The sequence below is a fragment of the Pogonomyrmex barbatus genome, unplaced genomic scaffold (assembly GCF_055798465.1).
Source record: "Pogonomyrmex barbatus isolate J1 unplaced genomic scaffold, ASM5579846v1 scaffold22, whole genome shotgun sequence".
Lineage (NCBI taxonomy): Eukaryota > Metazoa > Arthropoda > Insecta > Hymenoptera > Formicidae > Pogonomyrmex > Pogonomyrmex barbatus.
In genome coordinates, this window is record NW_028297119.1 from 2,743,941 (window position 1) to 2,762,560 (window position 18,620).

General features: G+C 42.8%; 1 long non-coding RNA gene across 1 annotated transcript in view; it reads right to left on the reverse strand.

The window, feature by feature from the left end:
- LOC112552858 (uncharacterized) overlaps nucleotides 1-18,620 on the reverse strand; it is a 150,853-nt gene that overhangs the window by 51,911 nt on the left and 80,322 nt on the right. The window lies entirely within an intron of this gene.

Below are 18,620 nucleotides of genomic sequence, written 5' to 3' on the forward strand. Positions count from 1 at the left end.
AGCTTCTTTTGCTATTCGCTTTGCTAATTCTGGAATTATCAGCTTTATTAATTTTCTACCAGCCTTTTATAACGTCCGACATAAAAGAGAGTGTGTGGCATCTGGATAACGTTGTTCGCTTAAAACGGATTCTTCCGTCAAAATTTATTCCGCGGCACGTTTCCGCGTTTTCTCTGATACCAACTGACGAGCACCTCCTACAACATGACGCTCAACGAGCGCCCTTTAGCGTACGTAATATTCCTCCTCGGTGTACTTAACGGCGGTCCTTTATCTCCGATATCGCTAATGAGAAAAAGAAACGAGTCAGCTCGGGCGTAAATGAATTTTGTCATCGGCACGATACTCGCGCGCGATCGATAACCACCTGAGGGCGAGAGCAAACATCTTGGTACACACAAACCGTCAAATTATCCAGGAAATACGCCGAGAAGGCGTGAAAAGTCCAACTTTACGAGAGAAGACCGGATAATCGACTCACTGTCAAAAAATTCGAAGGGCAAACAAGAGACGCTCGAAGACGAGCGCCGTCGCCGCTCGTGTTAGCACGAGTCGAACCTTTCGACCCTCTTCCGAGAGAGGAGGAGTGACGTAAGATCTTACCTCCACAAAATATTTGACCAACGCGCCACCACGGCTCCACGAGATATTTGCTCGGTTTAATTTCGAACGCACGCGAAGAAATGGCTTACGCCGGCGAATCCGGCCACGGCTCCAGCGCTTCCGCGTTGGCATGAGCGAGGAACGAGCCGCCCCGCCGAAAGATATTCTCTGTGGGAAAAACGTGGAACGATTCGTCAGGGATAGCAGCTAACACGTGTTCCGGCCCGTGACCAATTTAACCGGATACTTCGGCGGTACGGGCCGCCTTCTATGAACCACCCTCTACCCCAATCCCGTACGGCGGAGCGAAGAAATGTCAGATGCACGCGTGCATCTGGATCATTGTCGGCGAGATCTGTGGAGGAGGAAATCGTTTCGAAATTCGTGCACCGTGACAGCGTTACGCCGGCCCTGAGAGGACTCCATAGGCCTCCGTCGTTTCTTTTCATCAGACGCGCATTCATGCAATTCGTTCATTCATATCTCGCTTTCTCATTGATATAAAAGTATCGTTAATAATAGATATCGTTTGTTAAATCTTTCATCGGTTAATTACAAAAGCGATGTTCCAACAGGATATTAATTTAAGCTTGATATAAGTACGTATATATATATATATAGCCGAGAGATATTTCATTGATTGATTTTTCAATGTGTATTTTGTGTTACGCGTCTCGTGAAAGCATCTTTCCTTTAAATAACTTCTTTGAATAAAACGGCAGCAAGTCATTTAGTATTACTGTATCGATTATTTAAAAATATTCCGAAAAGCACGCGATGACGTGTGCCAGATAGCTCGTATGTACATACACGTGATATTTTATAGAAACAACATTCACTTCTGTGTTCTATCTTTTGTTTAGCGTTCTTTCAAGAGAAGCTAAGCTTTTTTTTTTTTTTAATAAATAAAACACTAAACGTTACTACAGTGATGGATTTCTAAACGACTGCGATGGGCCAGTCATGCTCCGAATGACTGGCGGGCAAGTGTTAATAATTGCACGCCTGAGCTCGCAGGGCGTGAGAAGAAAGCGGCTTCTGTGTGTCTTCCGGAATTACTTACAGTAAGTATTCACCTCGTGATAGTGCCGGGTCATAAACTTTGATTTCATAAACGCGTTCAAGCGACTATTGCGTAGTCGGCTTTGATTTAATAGAGGCTAATGGATAGGGGTGGCCCGCCGGCTGAGTGGGTGGTCCTGTCGCAGGACTTTGTTTAATTATGACGTATGACCCGTGACTCCGCCTTTCCTGCAATTCAAGCAGGCTCGCGCCGAACGCCAGCTTCGAGGAAGAATTCTTTGAGAACGTCTGCTTTGTTCCTCTATCTTCGCAATCATAATTTCGACAAACATAATTGCGGAGTCAAGAGCCGCGGGTTGAAAGGAACAAAAAAAGAGAGAGAGAGAGAGAGAGAGAGAGAGAAAGAGAGAAAGAAATACGACACGATAAAAAGAGGGACGAGGAAGATGAAGAGACGCAACACGCCACTTTCTCGTGGTTCTTCGTGTCATCGCTTGACAATCAGCGGACGTCGAGAAGTACCGCGATATTAAAGAGACCCCATAACGGCCCGCTCGTGTTCCAAGAAATATTTAGCCGCATTCTTGCGTCTAATTGTAACCGTCAGCTGATTCACCGACAGTAAATCGATTTGGCGGTTAAGCACTCCGCGTCAAGCCAATCACGCGCTCGTTTCCGCTAAAACAGCATGCCGGTAACAGGTTAGTCATAGTACATTTATACAACGTATGTAAGCCCCGTCACCGATTAAATCACCACCAATGCTGACGATTTTAGCGTCGGGCAATTCTATTATAATTTGCTACGTCGATGGTAGTAGTTCATAAAGTGGTAGAAAGCGTCTCTAAAAGACGATGAAATGGATGAAAATTGACGTCTACACGTTACACGCTTAATTCAAAGGAGATATTTTATGAAATAATGATACATCTTCATAACAATTGAAAAGAAAAGTCACTTGCTGAATCATATGAAATATGGGAAAATAAACACTCGCATAAATGGCATGTGCATTATTATTTTCGACATAATTTCTATATAAGTTCGCGAATTATCAAATTAATTACCTCAAAATACATTTTGATAAATATTATTTTTTATAATAATAAAAATAATATATGATACACATACACACATACATAATATATTTTTTTTTATATATGCTATTTTTATTATTATAATATGTATATATTTACACACACACACACACACACACACACACACACACACACACACACACACACACACAGGGTGTCCCAAAACTCTCGCATTTGGAGTACACTACGTGATTTTTTATGTTAAAAGAAACAACTTTTTCCTTTAGCAAAATTGCGGGTGACGAATAGTTTTTACAGTAGAATAGATTAAAAGTGACGAATGAGCGCGCGTATGTGCATATTGGTCAGGACTGGCGCGCGTTTTTCAGATCGGCGCAGTCTGATACTAATCTTTGACAACTTCATGTACTATATTGTTTAAAATATGATAAAATTTAACAAAATAAGTATTATTTTCATCCTTTAATGATTTAATAAAAAAATTGTCTGATTTCGTAGCATTATCTCGAAATAAAAATAAATGTAAATACACTATGTATAAACTGAGTATTCTATTAATTTAATTACTGCACAATTGCATATAACAAAAAAATATACTGAATTTAACGAATTATTTAGACACTATTATAAAAAAATCAATTTTTTGACTTTTTGTGATTATGTGTACTCACGTAATTAATAAGTATTCATTAAATTCATAAGTATTCATTAGTATTCAGTATTCATTAGTATTCATTTTTTTTATTGTTATATGCAATTGCGCATACGACAATAAAAAAATAATTAAAATAATAGAATGCTCAGTTCATACACCATATAATTTACATTTATTTTTATTTCCAGATAATGCTACGAAATCAGAGAATTTTTTTATTGAATTGTTAAGGGTGAATACAAATACTTATTTTGTTATACTTATTTTGTACTTGTATTATATTTTAAACAATACAATACGTGAAGTCATCAAAGATTAAGTCTTAGGCCTGAAGAAATGCGCGCCGACCCTGACCGCTACACACATACGCGCGCTCATTCGTCACTTTTAATTTGATTTACTGTAAAAACTACTCGTCGCACGCAATTTTGCTAAAAAGGAAAAAATTGTTTCTTTTAGTATAAAAAAAAACACGTAGTGTATTCCAAATGCGAGAGTTTTGAAACACCCTGTGTATATATATATAAACTGAAAATATTGCCGTCTAATATTACATCATCCCAATTATAAATTTATATATTTATATATTATAAATTTATATATATATATATATATATATATAAAATATATTTAATTTAATCGTATGTATTATATTTCCTGTAATAATATAGAAAATATGAAAAACTGAATTGTGAAACAGAAATTAATATTTTATATCGCTCTCTTATTAAGATAACAAAATATCGTTCTATCTCTCATAATTTTCAATCAAAATTAAAATTAATTCAAGTCAATTTAAATTTCGCTATTTTATATGTATAATAATATAATACAGTTTTTTAAATTTGAAAGATAAACAGCATTGGTAAAGATTTAACTTAAAAAGTTTGATTAACAGAACAACCACCATCAAAATTTTTTAGAAACGTCTAACGGTACATAGCGAAACAAATCGTAGCCTGGTGTAGATACCTCAAAGCCATGACGATTACGGTTCCCGGTGGCTTCAAGAAACGAGAAAAGCAGGAAAAGAAGCAAGCTGTGGCTCGAGAAAATAAACATGCGTGACGGCCTTCGAGCTCGGCAATACCGGATCGAACGACAAAGGAAGAGTGGTCTCTCGTGGTTTTCGAATTATAACAGAAAAATTCGTACAGAAAAATACTACTCCGGGAGTCTGCGAGATGCACTTCTACGGTCCCTCGTCAGTGTGAAGAGATTACGAGGCAAAATCCGTCGGGCAAACAAGAATCGTTCGACCCGACGTGCGCTGGGTGATAGGCGAATTAATTCGTCGGACGAGGGCGTGTGAGATCGGACGCAGACTCGCCGTTGGAACAAAGTGCAGTCAATGTCGCCGCTGTTGTGGAAGCGTGACGCCTCGCAGTTGGGAGGAAGATCGGGGATAATCGAGAGGTGCAAGAAAGCGCGCGTTCAGCCGACGGAGGCGACGGAGGCGCGATCACGGGGGCCGAAACGCGACCCACAGTCGCCGCTCTCTGGGAAGTCTCTCGGCGAACTGCTTTCTCCGATTTGAGAAATGACAGCCACGACGCGATCAGCCACCAGACAAAAACCGACTATGCCCGCTTAATACCGCTAGCGCAGAAATGACGTTCCCAGAACGACGCCGTCGTGACTCAGACGTGAGGCGTAGGTGGATCCAGTGCTCCACTGAGCAGGAAAAAGCGAGAGGGAACGGATGAAATCTTAACCGGGATCTCTCTCTCTCTCTCTCTCTCTCTCTCTCTCTCTCTCTCTCTCTCTCTCTCCGGGTCTCCGGCGCGCAACTTGATTGCGCCGAAAGAGCTAAAAAAGGTCGCCACGCTGCAATAAGCTGACATATTGTTCCGCTGAAAAATAAGTAAGCTCTCGCGGCGCTCAGTGTTTTATTAAAAAACTTCCGTTGCTGAAACCCTTTGAATTTCCGTATCTAAACAAATTGACAGTTTATTGCCTGAATATTTGTACGCTAAAAACGCGCTATTCGTAAAAAAAAAGAAAAAAAAACATTGACGCACACAAGAGAGACATATTAAAATAAAATATGTGTACGCGCGAGGAAAGAAATTAAAAAATTACTTTTTACTCGCGACGTCTAAAAAAAAAAAAATAACAACGCTGGGAAACAATCTTATAATATGTGACGTATCTCTTATAAAGCGATATCGCAAATATGCGTGAAATAATAAAGATTTATCTGAGGAAATGAAAAATGCAGAGAGGAAGTGTTTTTGCAATGAAAACGTTCCCCGTTTCTCTCAAAGCGATAATATCTCAGCGCTACCGTGCGCTTAATGATTTTTCCCTCATCGTCCGTTCCTGCTACTCGCGACGCGAATTCCGCAGCGTTTTACACGCCGAGAGCCACGAGCAAACCAGTAAAGAAGGCATCCTACGAACGGTGTAAAAACGCGTGACGTACCTGAGATCTATCTATGCCGCAGGGGACCACCCGCACGCAACCTGCGTCACCTTCTTTTCTTTGCCTCCCACCTTCTCCTCCCTTTTTTCCACCACTTCGTCCACGACCAAGCGAGCGTTTCCTCACCTCCCGGTCTCGGCTCACTGCTCCCTTTGCGGCCCCGCGGATCAAAGCCGCACGGATTTATGAGTCGACCGGACTTTACAAATGGACATATATCCCTGCTCCTTTCCAGAGCGTGCTTGTCTCTGGCGATTTGTTTTGATACTCCGTTCGACAAAAAATTGCCACGGGACAGTGAATGACGCTCTGCATAATTTCGTGTAAAATGCGACGTGTCTAGATGCTAACGACAAGTATAATCGAGGCTTTCTTCTTTCTCCAAAGCGACGAGTAAAGAGATAAAAGCTATAAATAAGATTCTTTGACACAGATAATCACGGAAATATTCATTAAGTTAACAAAGCATTTAATCTCGAGTTTAAACTATTCAACTAAATGTCAAATTAGGATATCATTAATTTTAAATTATATTTATATTAAAGAAAAATTTATTCGGTATTCTTCCTTCCTCAGTCGTAATATCTCAGTTATACTGCTTATTCACATTTTCAGTTGTAATAAAAATATAGAGAGGAGGACGTTCTATACAATACATTCCTACGATAAATTATTTTTGAATACATTTCGCATTTCGTCTGTCGTTAGAAAATAAAGCGATGTAAGATCGCTTTTCGAATAATTCCGATCGTTACAATTTCGTGGAGTTTAATTTCACGCCAGGCCAACAAATGTCCATGGCACAGCTGTTTTTGACAAATCCAGTAATCATATTTCATCCTCCGATACTCTCGGGGGGCGGCCATCTACTGTGAGTATTCAACGTTTCCGAACGACAGAGATATATTTTTGCGCGGCAAATTTCAGCGACGATTTTTTTTTTTTTCAGCGCGAACGTAGGTTTTTTTTTTACGCTTGAATCATCATTCCTTCTTTTTCTCCCTTTTGCCGCGTTCCTTCCACCACACACCATCACACGCGACAATGCGAATGGAACGAGAATAGCGGCGGACCCGCGTTAACCTCGTTAGTATTCCCGATAGTAGGAGGAAGTTCCGCGAGGAGGATGCCATCCAAAACCTCATCGTCCTTTGTTAAGATTTAAGCAAGTAGCTAGCGACGGCGTGATAAATTTTGATTACGTGGCCGAGACTTCCGAAAGGGTTGAGAGAGCGCGCGCGTGCGCGCAGGCCCCCTGCCCTCGTACCCAGGTGGCTCGGAATAATTAGGATCGAAAGAGGAAAATATCTAAGCCTGTCACGTATACCGACAAAGGAGTCACTGTGCTATTCACAACGAGGGTGGTCCGAAGAGGAAAGAAGTTCAGTTGGTAAGAATCAAAAGGGCATTAAAAGTCTACAAAAGTCCGAAAGCTATCTTCTTCAGAAAACACGTCTCCGTTTGTTTACAATTACAAAGCAAATTAAAAGTGTAAGTGTCTTTTTGCTGGAAAATCGCATCGATTTAAACCACATAATTCACGGGATTCACATATGTATGTGCACACGCACGACGAATACTACCCCGTTACAAGTAGAACAGGAACTTCCGCTCTTACGATTCCCGGAACGAACGACATAAAGAATGAGCGTTACTTACGCTCGCTCAGTTCGAGTGCACCGCGACAAGGCATCTTCGTATATTATTGCAGATCGTGTACCGTAGATAAACGGAAATATAGCGGGAGAAAATTTGCTGAAGAAATTGCGCGCATCAAAAATTGCACGATTTCTGTATAAAATAAAGAAACCTTGTATAATGTTATAAGGAAAAAACTTATTTGTGTAAAACAACGTGATAAAACTCGAAATTGTTCTTTGAAAATTGGATAAGTGGCGGAAGGCCGAATTGAGACATGAAATTATTGTCGAGTAATCTTTCGATATATCTATGTTTTGTACAAAAAGTTACGAAGTCGCAGATTTTATAATTCTTTTGAATGATATGATTTGATAACTTATAAAAATGACACAAATGCGTTATAAATATCTGAATTATTATTAAATAATTTATAATAATAATTAATCTTTAATTCCGCTAAATAAAAAAAAATAATTTAATTTCAATGACAATGCAGCAGCTTTGATAATACCGCGTAATTGACCACGCGAAGAACTTTTCTGCATCGTGTTCCCTTCTTCGCAGCCATCGAAACATTTTTCTTAACTTTTTTTGTCGCGAGACCAAGGAAAAATATTATGATATTCTGTTTCTAGTAGATCATTCTTGTTCAAGTAACAATGGTATCTTTCTTTGATGAGTAACTTAAATTACGAATATGAAGGATCACAGAAGCGCAGTTCCGCCGTTGAAAACACAAGACTACCGTGTCGAAGAAAAAACCCCTCGCGGGGCACGTCAAAGTCCACGGCGCGGCGCAAAGAAAATTAATTAACACTCTTTGAATCCCCGAACGTGTTCGCTTTCAGAACAGAACTCACTCTTTACTCTCTGTCGCCGAGACGGCACCTGCAGCGATTGAGAGAGGAAGAGAGAGAGAGAGAGAGAAAGAGAGAGAGAGAGAGAGAGAGGGGAGAGAGAGAGAGAGAGAGACTGGTACATTTGTCTGCATCTATATTAGAGGCGCGAGTGGTGATTTAAAGCGGAAGGAATCGGACGATGAGTCGGGAGAATATTCGTCTACTCGTTCGAGGTTCAATCGATGCGACGAGTTCGTTTATCGGGAGAAGACGGTCTCGCTTTAATCGCTCGCGCAAAACGCTGCAGCAAACGGCGAGGATGGGATTCTCCGGCGTTTCTCCAGCGAGAGATCGATCGATCGCTCTTTGGGTCGCCGAACTTTCGTTTTCTATCGAGCGTCGCCTCCTATCGAGCGTTCTTCCGCGCCGTTGAGAGCCGAATGCTCGACGCAGCCTGAAGGCGGGGGGGGGGGGTGGGAGGGGGAGAAAGAGGAGGGATAATGCCCGAGGGTCGTTGGTACTAGAAGGAAAGACGGTGATCACTAGCCATTTTCTCTCCGCCTCGACAAGCTATTCCGCTCTCAGCGCGGCAACTATAACAGCGATCTTCACTATGCTTTCATATTTCTTTTTTTTTTTTTTCGTTCTTCTTTTCATTATACTAAACCGATCGCGCGGTGGTCCCCGGAGCGTCCTGTGCATACCCCGGAAAAAAAAACCAACGACGAACACAATGCGCACTTTGCATGCTCGCGCGGAACATTATTGTTTTCGATGTAAATCGCTCAAAGGATAAATCCATGCAGATTGAAAGAAACATTTGTGAAAAATTAGAAAAGTTCGAAAGGTCTCGCTTAACGGAAGTGTACCGCCCCCCGCGTTATTGTCCGGCGCGGATATCTCGGATATTAAAGATTCCACGAAGAGAGAAATTACAGATCGAGAGCGGCCGATCGAAGATGGCGGACGCGCGGAATGCAAAGTACATCTTACGCCCGATGCACGCGCCCGATGGCGGGTACCAAAGCGGGTACGAAAGAATGGTAAAGGGGGGCGACCGGTGGGAGGGCAGTAGACTCGGCCCGGTTCGCCTCGGGGCACGGACGCCATATTTTATTACTTAAACGGCATGCCGGGCAGGCTGTTTGTTGGTTAAACAAGGAATTAATGCCACGGTAATCTGTCATTACGGATACTCGTGCACGAGGACTCGCCTCGTTGTATGATGCGGCTCTCGAATGCGCTTGCTCGTCTCGCTTTTCGCTTTATCCCGTACTCTTTCAACGCTCTCCTCAGGGACGGATCTACACAAAAGCTAATGAAACTTATGTCTCGAGGATACTACTGTCGAGGACACTCCTTGTAGGATAGTTCTTCTCGGAAATACCTGTCGATAGTTTAACGTCGCGCAATATAGAAAAGTGTAGAAAAGTAAGAGGCACGTCTTCTTCAATCCTTTGTATGATTCTATTGGGAAATCTTAAATAATCAGTTGCAAAAAGCAAGCCCTTACTTAAAGACAGACACTATTCTCGACTTTCATTCACCCTCGTTTTGGGTTACTGGAGATTAGAGAAGGTCGTTCCAAGAAAAAAATCTGTTTTTCCAATATTCATTTAATGTCAATTTTATAACAACGAGATCGATATTATTAACAATAAAATGATTAAAATTAGTATAATAAGCGATAATTATTTAATTTTTAAAATTTCCGTAGAATGTATATTTCAAGACAAGACATTGGCAAGTATCTTCGAGACTATCAACGGAAGGTTTCTCTTACTTTAGGACAACTTTGTCAAACGCAATTCCGCAGCTGCCCTCCGTGCGATTTTCGATTGGTTCGTTGAAAAAAATGACGAGCGAACGAGACGGGACATCGTTCGGGTCCGAGGTACCGAGCGTATGTCACCTACGTGAAAATACGCGCGCGAGGCGTGTCATTCGACCGTGCGACCGACGCCATCGGCAATCCATCATCGAGAACGTCAGGGATGAATAATGGTCGAATCAATGTCGCGGGGCCGAAACCCCGCGCGAAGAATCCCCCGGCGCCTCGCCGGGGATCACTCGCCGCGAACACCCAGGAGCAGCCACGAAATTTACGGGTCGCACGTGAGCGCGTAAGTGCACCGCGAGACGCGAGGGCGCAAATTTATGGCAGCGATCGGAGCGACGATCCGTCAGAGAGCAATCGCTCAGAGCGACAAGATCGTTGCGATCGTCGAGGAACGCGACGAAAGCAACTCCCCCCTCCCCCCCCCCCCCTCCCTTCCTCCCGTCGTTTCCTCGCCGCGCGTTACAGCCGCACGCGGCGGGGCAGTCACGGCGGCGGTGAAAAGCTTTTATGTTAAAAACCACCGCGCGTCGCGAAGTACTTGTTAAAAATGCAGCAGTCTGACGCGCGACGCGGAAGATACCTGGGAGAGATGCACTTTGGACAACGACAGTTCTTCGCACACCGCCACGAAGGCGGTGAAACTCGACGCGACTTTAAAACAAGCGTACGAACGATCGATTAATATTTATGTATTCATCTCCGTTGTGTGATTCCTCGCACCTCTAACTGGTCCGCGTGTCGAGAAACTAAAACACGAGGCGCGAAGCGTTGTGCGGCTTTTAAAGAACCTTTTAACGGGTTGAAACAGCGAAAGGAAGCGCCCTGTCTGTCACAGGTTGTCGGTCGATGATGCGCGCCGCACCCAAGTCGATCCGCAGCGGAATCGGCGCAGTTCATTTAATAGCCCTTAGGCGCAGGCATGGAATAAAAAGTCGATCCGCGCGCCAGAAAGGAAAATAATAATTTGATCTTGGGTGCGCCTCGTTACGCGTTAACGTGCCACGGTTCGTCCGAAACCGTCCGCATCCGGTCTTGGCCTGGTCACGCCTCATAGCACGATTTTTGTCTTTCCGACGCGACGTGGCGCGAAGCGATGACGGAGGACGTCTCGTTCTGAATTTATGGGATAAAATGGGACGTTCTCTTGGACGAGAGACGTCTTTCCTCGGGTTATCGTCGATATCTCGATAACATCGAGGCGGGGTCTTGGGCCTCCTCTTCGTCGGCCCGGGCTAATTGCGGCGGACATCGGCGGACTCGAATACACGAAAAAATAACGCGTCTCACGGCCGCTCCGAACTGTCGTCGCTTTCCTAAGCAGGAGGCAACGAGGGAGATGAGTAGGTATAACGAGGAAGGTGGCGGGATCGGATCGCAGGACCAGACAATTTAATTGTTCGAACTTAAATGGAGAGCAGCTGCCTTTCACCGCCTAACAAGGCGGTAATAACCCGCTTCTAAGGTCTTCTTCTCTTCCTCGCGAACCCTCTTTCTCGTTCCCTCTTCTTCCTCTTAGAGCAACATCTTTCTTTCTCTCTCTCTCTCTCTCTCCCCCCCCCCTCGGTCGTTCCTCGCGTTCCGTCCACCGCTCTCCGTGGCTGCGCTCGAGCTACTAAGCACTACCCATGACGCCCATGACCCTGAGAGATGGCGTGCTGAATTTATAAGCGAAGGGCCTAGCCGTGAAACAGCAGGTGCTTCCGTTGCGTCTGACGCGGCCCGAAAAATAAAAGCGATTCCGGCTATACGCTCCTCTCTTCCTAATTCCGTCTTAATCGGGCGAGATCCCTTATTTCAAGCCTCCCGCGTAGATGGGCGGAGTTATTCTTAATATCGCGCGGTCGCCCGATTGCGACCAGACTTCGGCGCGCGCCGCCTGGAACCCTCTGCTTATCGACTTTTAAAGAAACGTCTTGGGAACGCTCCGCAAAACACGCCACCGTAGATGCGTGATATCACCTCACGAGTAATTTCGTCGGATTAGATTTCAAGCTCGCAGCAATTAGGCACGTGCGAATGGTAATGAAGCGATATGTTACGCGCGACGACCGCCGGATGATAGTACCTGGCAGAGGTTAACAGGGTAGCTTGAAATAGATGTTATTTGCAATGAATGGGAGAACCGCGATGAAAGTGAGGAGGACCAAGAGATGATTGAAGAGAAACGTCAGAGTAGCCGCTTCCGTGTAATGGGATACATAAAGTATGATCTGATAAAGATCTCATAAAGTCATCATCTGAAGTAACACATATTTAAAAAAAAATACCTCAGATGATTATACGGAAAGCAATATACAACCAATTCTATAATATAATCATGAGGAGATTGAATATTGACGCGTCAATTCTAAGTTTTTCGCGTTTCTAAATAATTCATTTGGTAAAAGAGTCCATTTTAATTGCAAAATTTTTAATTTAATTCATTTTGTTATGTTATATAAAATAAATATATATGTCTGTATCTAATTACAAGGAGAACAGGAGGATAAGGTGGAAAATTAATAAGTCGCTCATCGATTCACTTTCACTTACATCAGCTTACACCATTAATTCACCCCGGTCGTCAGGAAGTAGTTATTCTTGTGCTTGCACGCCATAGACTTTCTCTGGAACGCGCATTTCAACTTTAACCTACCGTTACCGTATGCAACAAATGCATCCATCTATCAACTAGTGCACTTAGCAAGAACATCACGGGTTTATATCATGAAATCTGAGCGTCGATATAAGATTAGTTGTAGACATTGATGAAAGATACCACGCGGTGGTTGAGAAGAGAGAGGCTCGGCGTGGTGAAATGAATTCTATTATCGAAGAGAATTCTTCTCCGCGCATTCACAATCAGCTGATGTGAAGTAATACCGGTACATTGGAGTACATTGTATATGAGTATACATATTCTAAATTAAACAATCGATATTGTTGCTGCTTGCTATACTGTCGCTAGAAAGATTAATGAATCAACTTTTATCAAGCGATATGATAACGAAGTTGATAATTAAAAATTCCTAAAAATCGAAAAGACTGAAAATTAATATTCGGTAAACCAAACGAGAACCTATCTGAACTTAAGTTAACTTAAACATTTAAGAACTTAAATACGCACTCGGAAAATTGAGTGTAGTATAAGATGAAACATAATTATTTAATGATAGATACTATTAATTTATATCATATAAAAAAAATTATTAATTGTCCCGACTTAATTGTTAGATCTATGATATAACAAATTAAATTGTAAATTTAATTTACAATTTACAATTTAATTTGTTAGATCTGTAAAGTTGATAAATATATATTCTCTATACATTAATTTATATTTATAAAAAATGAACAGGAAACATTTCTCAATATAACTGATTTTCAGTTATATATCAAATAGGAGTATTTCAAAAATATAAAGAGACATTAAAAATTGTCATCGATCATAGAAACGAAAGGATGGAATGGAAAGGAAAATATTTGAGGAATAAAAGCGTTACAACTTTTCATATAATGTTTCTAGATTGAAATACCATTTATATCAAATATTGCGTAATTAAGAATTTTCTCTATACATATAATAAACTTATTTACCGATCTTAATTTATCGCGATGAGACCAAACTCGTGATACTCGTATATTTTTCTTTTCTCATCGTATTTCTGAGGTTAACAAGCTACAAGGTAGTCTCACGCAGAAGCGACCCGCTCTAGAGGGGCTGCTGTATATAATAATAGCGGGGTCCCGGGATCGTTTCCACAGGCAACATTAATACTACTTATCTTGCGCGCGGTACACCACGTGGTAATTATCGTCCAATCTCCGTAGGACCACCGGGATTCTAGAATATAGTTCTTCCGAGTTCTTCTCTCGCTACTTAAAAAATGCGTGCACGCGCTTTTGACTTTTGAATGCCCCAATCGAGATGATGCGCGGTTGTTTCATTCCCGTCCCTTCTATTACCCCGCGCGATAGCCCTCTCCCTCCCCCTCTCCTCCCCCACCCCCTCCTCCCCAACCAACGTTTTCCACTCGCGACGCGAGGTACCATCTCGAAATTTAAATTTAATTTAACGCACTCGCGTCTCTCGCGCGGCACGGCTAACAAGCTACTGACAGCCGATTATAATAATTATCGCGGGAGGGAAAGCGCTTCTCTCTCTCTCTCTTTCTCTCGAGACAGCGCGACGAGACGCGGACTCGTAAACACGGCGGCGATCAGTGGGCGCCGCCTTGGAAAGAGAGCTGTAAAGCGCCCGGGAGATTAACCCGTCAACGTTCTCCATTATTCCCCGGCGTCGCTTGTAATTTACACGCGGTTTTGCATGAGAACAGGGATTCGTTCGGAGGGTTCGTGAAAAAATAATTATTAAATCCCAACCGATAGATAATTAATATTTATTAACATTTAAGACATCGCGGCCTTTTGAGATAGCTATTGGTGATTCGCGATGGCTTTTTACATCGCCGCCCCTAATATTTCATGAAGGATCGGAGAGACGGGGACCCGACGGCTAGAAGCTCCTCCTCTCTTCCTTTGCATTAGTTCGTTAACGCCGAACGACGTGTCCTTCATGCGTCCTGTAGAACGAAAATTAATAGCGTCCGGGAGTATGAGAATTCGAGGAAAGACCTTGAGACTTTTTCACGAAACAATACTTGCAGCGAATAAATCTCCTCTACAAATCAATTTCAACGTTTTTTCAAACTCCGGGAGGTTGTCATCTGGAGGCAGGTACAGGACAAAAAAATTAGTCGTTGTCAGGATTCTTCTCAGACCCTCGTCAATGATTCTTTCCGTCAACAAGGCTCGAAAGTCAAATTCTTGAAGTAATAATGTGAACAATGAAATTTACTCTGTCAACTCTGTGAATCGACAGGATACTTATTGCTTACTTAGGTCTCAAGCCGAGGAATGCATGTCTTCTCGGCTCCATTTCCTGAAACCGAAGTCGAAAGAAGTTATGGACGAATCGTATATTTGAACTTTACAAGCGTTACACAGTAACTTAACTAGGAACACAGTGCCTTAACTAGGAATAGAAGTCCCATAAAGATCCATAATGGACGACCTTAAAATCATTTAACCGCCGACGACATCAAGTAACGCCTCTAAAAATGGCGAACGGATATGCCAATCATAATATAATAAAATAATATTAAGTGGTTGTCGAACACCTGAGAGTCGAGTATGCGTCGTATGCATGGCATTATTCTGCAATAGCCGTAAAGATAATACTTCTTGACACATAGAAGGTCTCTCTTTCTCTTTCCAAGGATAATGTCTCCAGGAAAATTAATCAAGGTTGCCACACACTTTTCGAGACGTAAATAATTTATCTTTCCGCTTTGGAGTACAAATGATAATTCTTTTAGGTATCGTATGTCAAAAATATATTTTTACTCATAATCGTCGTGACGGCGGCAAAACATCAAACATTTAACGCCTTAGAGAACGATATCGCAAGACCCGAAACGTAGTACAAGATTAGATTACTCGGTTAAGGCAGTCATGGAAAGTCTCACTGATGGCAACCACTTCAGGGTGTGAAGTGGTACATCTTGCAAGGTGCAGAGATGCTTGGAGGGTGACGATCGTCGGCAGATGTCAGTGGCGCTTTCAAATCGACGTGTGCTCGAGCGTTATTTCGAACTTGTTAACGCGACAGATGATGACAGAGCAGAGAATGCGGCATGAGCTCTCGGAAACTCGAAAAGTTTCGGAGTCTTTGATGAAAAGTCTACGCGAGAAACATAGGCAGCTTCAACACAAAATACAAAATACTAAAAAATATGCAAAAGCGAGATGTAAACTGTTATTCAATTTTTTAAAGATATACACTGTTGAGAAATAGTACGTGTACATTAATATATATTAGACATATATATTAACCATAATTACGCTAATTAGCAAAACACCTGGGATCTTTCTAAATATATATTCTAGCATAGCGTGTCTATAAATTTCTTTATAAATTATACGACTCACGGGTGGTAGTTTTCTCTCCTTTACGGCGTAACAAGTGTTCATTATAGATCGGAAGCATGCACACACTTCGTCCGTAAGGGAAGGAGCAATAAAAAAAGGTTACACGTTCCCTATATACGGTACCGCTCGGCCGGCGACAGCGGTAGCGCGCAATGGTCCATATACGGCAACATCCGGCCGTAAAGGGTTAAAATTATTCCGTATCAGAAAAACCTTGACGTTGGGACTAACCTACGTTGGGTCGAACATGAACGTTTCTCCAGGTCTACATCGAAAATTTTCATCTCCATTCGAATCCGCCGTGTATGTACGCGACACACGAAACGTGAATCCAAATCAACATTTTTCACATTCTTGAAAAACTATCTCCGTTCAGCGTGCATCCGACGTTAGACCGGTCCGATCGATCGATCGTGAGCATGCCGAAAATATGAAGACGGCGAGAGTATCTCGGATCCCGCGAGCGGCCAGGTAGGCGGCTTGCGGAGCACCGATTCCGACGAAGAAGGAAACGATAAGCATAGCCTGTCCCCCCTCCATCCCCTCCAGCCCGGGCGCATCAGCATCTCTCCTCTCCGCCGGGTCTTCGAGCTGGTCTCAAGTGGGCCAATGTGAACGCGGCTTTGTGATGGCATAACGAGCGTGGAGAGCCTCTCCCATGCCCCGTGTAATCTGGTCTTCAGGTAATTGTATGTTATACGTCCGGGCAAGGGGCTAGTACGCGAGCGAGAGAGCGAGCGGAGAAGCGCGAGTGCGCGAGAGGAAGAAGGGACGAAAGGGGAGAGTTTGCGAAAAATCGCGGCTCATTCGGGTACAGGCAGAAGTCTCTCGTGATGGTCGTGGTGGAAGAAAACGAGCAAGAGGAAGACGAGGACGGCGGCGCGGAGAAGAGGCGAGGGAAAGGGAGCAGAAGAGAGGTGAGAGAAGAGGAGCCGTGTAGCGAAAGGGGAAGGTGGAAGGACGGCGAGAGGATGAGGACGAAAGAGATGCGCAGGCTGATGTTGGTAGAAGGAGGAAGAGGAGGAGAGTGTGTGAGAATGCTATCAGCGGACTCCTCTCGACCTGAGGACCACACGGCGAGACCACCGTGCGTGCCTTCGGCCCTCTTTGCCAATATATCCGCGATCAAACATTGGCCCGAGTGAGTAAATGCGTGAGTTCGTAATCCGATCGTACTACTTTTCTTCAGCGCGGACGCGCCTGTCTCTTTCTCCTCTTGTTCTTGGGCCACGCGAATCTGCACCGCGTTCGCTCGCTCGTTTCCCCGCGTTTGTTCGCGCCCGCGACTGGATTTCCATCGGATCGGACGAGACAACGGCCCGTCGTCACTCATCAGTCACTCGCCGGGAATTGCTGTAATCGATCCACTGGACAATCGCATAGTTGCGATTATCCGCGATCATCTTCCATCGGCCATATAATTATCAATCCAGGATCCCTTACGTAATTACAGTAAGAACTTGTTCTCGACTTCGACTTCGTCGTTCTCGTCGACGATGTCTGATGGCTGGAAGATGTTTTATTTTAATAGGGATTCGATACTAACTACATAATATTTTTGTATCAATAATACATAATAATTTTGTCATCAGTATTTTGTAATATTCGTATCGTCATAGTAACTGAAGAGAAAAATTTTTACAATATTACTGTGTATGTATCAATACATGTATAGAATTATACAATTATACTCTTACTATATATTTTTCAAATATTTGACTATATATAAAATTATAATATTTTCATTTGCAAGTAGATAAAATATGTAAAATGTATTATATCTTTATCATTTTATTTCATTCTCAGCCGTTCAAAATCTATTAATCTTTTCTTATACAACACAATAAAATTATTATGTATACAAAATGTTAACATTCATCAATATTTTTAAGATGTCAATTTAATATCAGGTGGAATAAAAGTGTTTAGCGTAAAAAAAATACTTTATATTCCCACGCTGAAATTTTCTAAACCTTGAGAAAGTCGTTATAGAAAGAACAAATTGCTATTCTTTCCATTGACTGTCCATAAATTGCATTATCCCGCAGCCATTGGTATACTCTGGGGTGGTAACGTTCGTCAAGTCCTTGCAGACGCCTGCAACCGCTCCAAGCGCAAATTGGAGTGGTTAAGCAGATACGCGTGCGTGACGTCGTGTACGCGCAATCATCGAGCCAATCGCCAAAATATCGGGCCGGGCATTCTTCTTAAAACATTGTAGCACGCTAGTGTTATTACGCAGGCGAGCGCTTCTTTTTTCAGGTAGCATAATCGTTGATTGACAATCGTTGTCGAATTATCGTGACCGTTTACCGGAGGTGGGGTGGAATTCGGGAGGGTAGAATTTAGACGACGATGATGGGGAGGCTCGAGGCGCAGGAAGGCTAAAATCGAAATTTAACGGATCGTTGCTGTATGTATTGAGCAACGAGTGGTCAAAGAGGAGGGCACCCGTCGCTTGAAACACGATGTGAGAGAGAGAGAGAGAGAGAGGGAGAGAGAGAGAGGGAGAGAAATGCGTCTTTGCTAAAGCAGACGCTCGGTCCTTCGTGTAATTGAAGTCCGT